The sequence below is a fragment of the Amphibalanus amphitrite genome, unplaced genomic scaffold (genome assembly GCF_019059575.1).
Source record: "Amphibalanus amphitrite isolate SeventyFive unplaced genomic scaffold, NRLGWU_Aamphi_draft 000666F_arrow, whole genome shotgun sequence".
NCBI classification, from domain to species: Eukaryota; Metazoa; Arthropoda; class Thecostraca; order Balanomorpha; family Balanidae; genus Amphibalanus; species Amphibalanus amphitrite.
The window spans coordinates 27,256-34,911 of NW_024882160.1; the positions used below are offsets into that span (position 1 = coordinate 27,256).

Genomic DNA, 7,656 nt, shown 5'->3' on the forward strand with positions numbered 1-7,656 from the left:
TTTCACGGCTCCACATCCCTGCTTTGTAGCATTGATTTTGAGTAAAAAAAAGTTAACTTATCGTCTTTCACGTGTTCATGAATGTGTTTCTACGCATCTGTATCCCGTCCCATTTCTGTGGAGTACAGTAGGAGATATTTCGCCGAACAATATACTCAAGCCCGTTGCACAAATTGCACAATTTGAATGAAAATATGATACACGGATGTATTTGCATTCGCAAATAATACGATGATATTCATAACACATTTCACAACGATCCCTGCAATTGCCACATATTTGCCATCACAAAGCCCTGTCGTTGATGCTCACATCCCATGCAAAGCAATACTCACTTTTAGGACACGTCTCTTATTCAATATGGCTACGTATTTGCAAAACATGCAGTTAATAATATTTGAAACTGAGACCTAACCAATAAGACATACCGCGGACAGGTGAGAAAAAAACAAATAAACGTCTGGAGAATGACCTCAACGTCTCGATGTTGCCTAATTACAAACAGCAATTTTCGGTTTCGAATCAAATACATGAAATAAATATAAACAAAATTTGTACAGATACACTCAATATAGGGTTTATGATTAGCACGGCTACCTAAAACATCAATCCTGTCAGGTTGAGCCACTTATGTCCACACCCAAAGCAGGTCGCTTTGGAACACCACAAGATCCCATATTACCACCGAAAACGGTCACCAATTGGTCTACTGATCAGCATCTTCAGAACATTCTCGACCGAAAAGCTATCAGTCCTGTCTGTGTTTTGGTTCGCTTCATCTGGGCTATGCGCACGTTTTTCTACTCCGGTTCTAGGGACGAGATAGCAGTCATCACGCGCTGCACCAGCTCGTTCTTTGACAGGTTGGTGACGCTGTCGTCATCCGGCAGGATAAACACGTGGCGCATTTCACCCTCGGCCCCGCCAGCCACATACACACTTCCTTACGTCATATTGTTTCTCGCCACGAGATCAAAGTTCAAAAGGTCGTGATGTAGGTAGTCTCCGCCCAGCCCGAGTCAGGTACTCCGCCGGTTGGTCGGGTGCGGCCAGGTCCGCGCAACGCCGCCCTACTTCAGTCGACGCTCTGGTTGACAGGGATGGCGTCATACAGTTGCCTGTCGACTAAACAGCGATTCAAGACGCCATCCTTGGCCCTCTGAAGCCGATCCCCGCAACGACCAGTGTTTGATCCTTGGTTGACCTGCAGCAAACAACAGAACACAATAATTAGGACATTTGTGGACAATAAATTAGGAAACTATATGTGTTATTATTCCCCTTGTTCAGCAACTATTAATTTTAGAATGTATTTAATAAAAAATTAAATACTTAATGTCACTTAAATTTCCACTGAACGCCACCAGGTGCGCCAACAACTGTCATCTCATGCAATTATATAAATTCTGCCAAAAAAGTAGATCTGAGGCCAGTTGTACCAACAGAAAAATAGGTGACTGCTGGATTTTTTTTTTTTTGTTTAAAAGTTACTTCACATACAGAGCATGAACGGTACAGCCCTATCCTTTTACGTGCCCATCATGTTAACGCTCCATATGTGAAACAGTCTTAAGGCAAAAAATTTCAGCAGGCAGCTATTTGTGTTGATAAAACTGGCCTCTAAAATTAACTTTGGCATGGACAATCCTGAAAATTAAAGGGACCCTCCCACCTTCAAAAAAGTTAATGAATTGGCATGAAAGTGATGTCGCTCGGTTCAGAAAGAGCAAAAACGCATATCTACCAAATTTCATCGAAAAATATTCACCGGTTTTCAAGATATTAGACTTATACTTTTGTTTACTTTTTGGGATCTCCGCTGTTCCTAGCGACTTTATTTGAAAGTGCGGCATTTGTTGCGCGCAAAGCAGCATATACCACCGCGTGCTACAAAACGTTTTAGTCAAACATTTAACGGACGTTCGAAAGCCTGATGACGTCATCAGATTCCCGTAATGGTTAAGAGATAGGGACCACGCTGGTCCCACCCTGCAAGTAAAGGGAAGAAATTTCTTGAACACCATAAAGCTGCGGGGGTTGCGACCAGGATAAATGGTGGTTTCTGAGCCTGGCCGCAAACTTGGCTATCTCAACTCAAAACTAATGTTAAGGTGGGAGGGTCCCTTTAACTATCCAGCATTCCCTGGACTGCCGTACATTAGACACATAATTTTCTTGAAGATCACGCATAATGTAAATATGGCTTACACCATTCAGCAACTTGCTTTTGTTACACTTAAAGTAAGCATCATTAAATATGTAGCAAAAATCGGCGAAGCAATTACAAGCCAAGCATACATACCTACTATTTAGATAAGGCAAACACGAACATGCACTACGACCTTTCAATCTTGACTCGGAACAAGTCAATAACCTAGTTGCCATTAAAAATTTAAATGCTACAAATTAAAGTTGTAGCAACAATTGGGTGAGTGAGACACAAGCAGAGGCTAAAACATCCAAATTATGTAAAATACTGGACATGCACTGCCCCCATTTCATGAGTCCACCCAACAATTCTATCAGGTGAGACAAAACATTAGGCTTCTTGTACCTAATTTATACCGTAACTTTTAAAGGACATCATATTTCACTGAAATACTACACCTAAGACATCATTTTCAAAAAAATATAGCTTAAAAAGACAATAGAAGAGTGAGAAGGCGTCCCGCGCCGCTGACGTCGCTACCGCGCCATGTTCCTAAAACCATCTCTTAAAACGAGTTTTCGGTAAGAAACGTTAAGATCACATGCCTGAAATTGAAAAACACACTTCAAAGTATCTTAAAATATGATCCATTGTTACTTACACGTCAGAAAAGGTCGCTTAGACAAAATAAAACCGGGAGCACTACGTTGCATCCACACACCCACGACGCCGGCGCGAAATGGCGGGAACCGGAAATCGTGGCTAGATACAAAGAAAAAGAATATTTCTTATAAATGAATTATACAACTAAATAACGCATTTTTTATTTTCTTTTAGACAAAATTATGAAAAAAATACAAAGGCTCGTCGTTAATGATAAACAGAGCAAGTTTTATCAGCACGTTTTTGTTGAATTATGGCGGCGAAATCTTTATGCCATTCGTAAAGGTACGCGCGACAAACGGCTGATAGCCATGCAGCGAAAAATTGAAGCGGGGAAGTTTTTTGTTTTGACTTGTCAAAAAATCTCGCCGTCATGGGGGTTATTTCCGCCGTAACGGGTCGTCTGAAGGTGGGAATGTCCCAAATTGAATCAAAATATTGATTCTATGCCCATATATGGTCAAAGCTCCGCCCAATAGAATCAATATTTTGATGCCTCCATATTTTGATTCCCGCCGCCTAGTTTGCCCAACTGAAATGGCACGGAATCGAAATGGCACAAATCCGCGATTCACGCGCAGAATTTGTAAACGAGTCAAGCCACATATTTTGTTTTCGTAATAATAACAAAAGTTGGTTTGATGACGTCACTTGTTTGAAAGCCAATTATCGTCCAGATTGTGAACTGAAGATTGAGGAATGAGGATGAGAATGGGATAGAAGCATATGAATGGGATAGAAGGATTATGAAAACATTTATATTTAAGTCAACTCAAGGCAAGTCAACTTAAGCGGCCGCTTCTTCTAGCCTGAAGCTCTCCCGTTGTCAAAGAAAGCATCGGCGTTTTTGTGTGTGGTTTGCGGCGGTCGGGCGATTTTTTTCGACGTTTGCGTTATGTCCATAAAGTTAGCGTCGTATTCGTATTCGGATTCAAATTCGAGTAATGATTTCGCTCAAAATTGGAATACAGATAGCCCATGGCACGCTAAGTTCGAAAATGGTGACCTTTTTTTTCCTAGGTCAAACCGTTTGACCTTGAGAGGTCAAAATACTGCGTACCCTGTAGAATCTTTGTTTATGGCCCGATTTGAAAAATTCGACCACCAGTGTGTTCGTCTCATCAAGAAGAAGTAGCACATTCAAAAAAATCTGAGGTCAAGGTCATAGGTCAAGGTCAAGGTCACTTTAAAAATCGCCGTACCCTATAAAATCTTCATTTTTGGAGCTATCGGAAAATTTCAGCCACCACTGTGTTCGTCTCATCGAGAAGCAGTAGCACATTCGAAAAAATCCGAGGTCAAGGTCATAGGTCAAGGTCAAGGTCACTTTAAACGTTAATTTTAGTCCCCGTACCCTGTACAATCTTTGTTTATGGTCCGATTTGAAAATTTCGGCCACCACTGTGTTCGTCTCATCGAGAAGCAGTAGCACATTCGAAAAAATCCGAGGTCAAGGTCATAGGTCAAGGTCAAGGTCACTTTAAACGTTAATTTTAGTCCCCGTACCCTGTAGAATCTTTGTTTATGGTCCGATTTGAAAATTTCGGCCTTCACTGTGTTCGTCTCATCGAGAAGCAGTAGCACATTCGAAAAAATCCGAGGTCAAGGTCATAGGTCAAGGTCAAGGTCACTTTAAACGTTAATTTTAGTCCCCGTACCCTGTAGAATCTTTGTTTATGGTCCGATTTGAAAATTTCGGCCACCACTGTGTTCGTCTCATCGAGAAGCAGTAGCACATTTGAAAAAATCCGAGGACAAGGTCATAGGTCAAGGCCCAGGTCACTTTAAACGTTAATTTTAGTCCCCGTACCCTGTAGAATCTTTGTTTATGGTCCGATTTGAAAATTTCGGCCACCACTGTGTTCGTCTCATCGAGAAGCAGTAGCACATTCGAAAAAATCCGAGGTCAAGGTCATAGGTCAAGGTCAAGGTCACTTTAAACGTTAATTTTAGTCCCCGTACCCTGTAGAATCTTTGTTTATGGTCCGATTTGAAAATTTCGGCCACCACTGTGTTCGTCTCATCGAGAAGCAGTAGCACATTCGAAAAAAAATCCGAGGTCAAGGTCATAGGTCAAGGTCAAGGTCACTTTAAACGTTAATTTTAGTCCCCGTACCCTGTAGAATCTTTGTTTATGGTCCGATTTGAAAATTTCGGCCACCACTGTGTTCGTCTCATCGAGAAGCAGTAGCACATTTGAAAAAAAAATCCGAGGTCAAGGTCATAGGTCAAGGTCAAGGTCACTTTGAACGTTAAAATTCGGATTCAAATCCGAGTAATGATTTCGCTCAAAATTGGCATACAGATAGCCCATGGCACGCTGAGTTCGAAAATGGTGACCTTTTTTTTCCTAGGTCAAACCGTTTGACCTTGAGAGGTCAAAATACTGCGTACCCTGTAGAATCTTTGTTTATGGTCCGATTTGAAAAATTCGACCACCGGTGTGTTCGTCTCATCGAGAAGCAGTAGCACATTCAAAAAAATCCGAGGTCAAGGTCATAGGTCAAGGTCAAGGTCACTTTAAAAATCGCCGTACCCTATAAAATCTTCATTTTTGGAGCTATCGGAAAATTTCGGCCACCACTGTGTTCGTCTCATCGAGAAGCAGTAGCACATTCAAAAGAATCCGAGGTCAAGGTCATAGGTCAAGGTCAAGGTCACTTTAAACGTTAATTTTAGTCCCCGTACCCTTTAGAATCTTTGTTTATGGTCCGATTTGAAAATTTCGGCCACCACTGTGTTCGTCTCATCGAGAAGCAGTAGCACATTCGAAAAAATCCGAGGTCAAGGTCATAGGTCAAGGTCAAGGTCACTTTAAACGTTAATTTTAGTCCCCGTACCCTGTAGAATCTTTGTTTATGGTCCGATTCGAAAATTTCGGCCACCACTGTGTTCGTCTCATCGAGAAGCAGTAGCAAATTCGAAAAAATCCGAGGTCAAGGTCATAGGTCAAGGTCAAGGTCACTTTAAACGTTAAAATTTGGATTCAAATTCGAGTAATGATTTCGCTCAAAATTGGCATACAGATAGCCCATGGCACGCTGAGTTCGAAAATGGTGACCTTTTTTCCTAGGTCAAACCGTTTGACCTTGAGAGGTCAAAATACTGCGTACCCTGTAGAATCTTTGTTTATGGTCCGATTTGAAAAATTCGACCACCAGTGTGTTCGTCTCATCGAGAAGCAGTAGCACATTCAAAAAAATCCGAGGTCAAGGTCATAGGTCAAGGTCAAGGTCACTTTAACCCGCGCACCGACGGGGGGGGCTGATATCCGCCCCCCCCCCTGAGGTTTTTCGCGGATAGCGGGAAAACCGCGGCGCGTAGCGCCGCGAAATTTGGTATGACTATTCTCTCATCAATTTTACACATGGTGTGCAAGTTTGAACCTCCTAACTTTTAAGGTCAGGTCACCAGGTCACTTTGAATGACCCAACCTCAAGTCACTTTTTTGCAACTTTGTCACCGTGCCAGAGCTACAGTAGATGTCGGAGGCCTTTGAAAGTCGCAGGATGTTATTAGGTCATTAGTAGCTACAATTTGTATATCTCGGAATTTTGATGTCGGTGACCTAAGGTCAGGTCAATTTCGCGACCTCCCCATTGTAAGTCAATGGGGGAAAAATCAACTCCCTGTTTTTACCACTAAAACGGGTCGGAATGTCCCCATATACCATACATGACTTCACATACGATCAACCTTCACTACCTTGAGGTCTGTTTTGCTGTTGGGCAGCTGTAAGGTCATGTGACGTCATCAAAGGTCACCAAAGGTTTTTTGCCAATAACTCCTTACAGGAACAAGATACAGCCGCGCGGATGGTCTCATTGTGTTCAGCTCGTCAAGACGCATCGAATGATATACATGATGACCTCGAGGTCACGTGACCTGAGGTCAACCTTTGACCTTGACCTTTCGAGGTCAACATATATATATCATTCGATGCGGATTGACGAGAGGATCACGATGATGCCCTTAGTTTGTTCCTATCTTGACTACTTCGAAAGTTATTCGAGAAAACCCCTCTCCATATCTAGCTCCGCCATTTTGACTTTTTCGACCCCTGTGACGTCATCTTTGACCTGACCTGAAAATGACCTTAGTAAAAATTGTAGACCTTGTCCGTGCGTATCCGATGCCGGTTACCGCTTGTCGTTATCTTGCTTCGTTCTCGAGATATCAGGGGGGGGCGGTCATCCGCCCCCCCCCCCGTCGGTACTAAGTTGGCGCAGACCCCCGTCGGTGCGCGGGTTAATTAAGATTCTACAGGGTACGGGGACTAAAATTAACATTTAAAGTGACCTTGACCTTGACCTATGACCTTGACCTCGGATTTTTTCGAATGTGCTACTGCTTTTCGATTAGACGAACACACTGGTGGTCGAATTTTTCAATTCGGACCATAAACAAAGATTCTACAGGGTACGCAGTATTTTGACCTATCAAGATCAAACGGTTTGACCTAGAAGAAAAAGGTCACCATTTTCGAACTCAGCGTGCCATGGGCTATCTGTATGCCAATTTTGAGCGAAATCATTACTCGAATTTGAATCCGAATTTTAACGTTTAAAGTGACCTTGACCTTGACCTATGACCTTGACCTCGGATTTTTTTCGAATGTGCTACTGCTTCTCGATGAGACGAACACAGTGGTGGCCGAAATTTTTAAATCGGACCATAAACAAAGATTCTACAGGGTACGGGGACTAAAATTAACGTTTAAAGTGACCTTGACCTTGACCTATGACCTTGACCTCGAATTTTTCGAATGTGCTACTGCTTCTCGATGAGACGAACACAGTGGTGGCCGAAATTTTCAAATCGGACCATAAACAATGATTCTACAG

General features: G+C 42.5%; 1 long non-coding RNA gene across 1 annotated transcript; it reads right to left on the minus strand.

Annotated features, from left to right (window-relative positions):
* Positions 1-193: 193 nt before the first annotated feature.
* Positions 194-3,280, minus strand: LOC122364273. The gene is made up of 2 exons (XR_006253534.1): positions 2,811-3,280; positions 194-1,204 (listed from the first exon to the last, which is right to left on the minus strand). It is a non-coding gene; the product is annotated as an uncharacterized LOC122364273 (long non-coding RNA).
* Between the last annotated feature and the right edge of the window lie 4,376 nt (positions 3,281-7,656).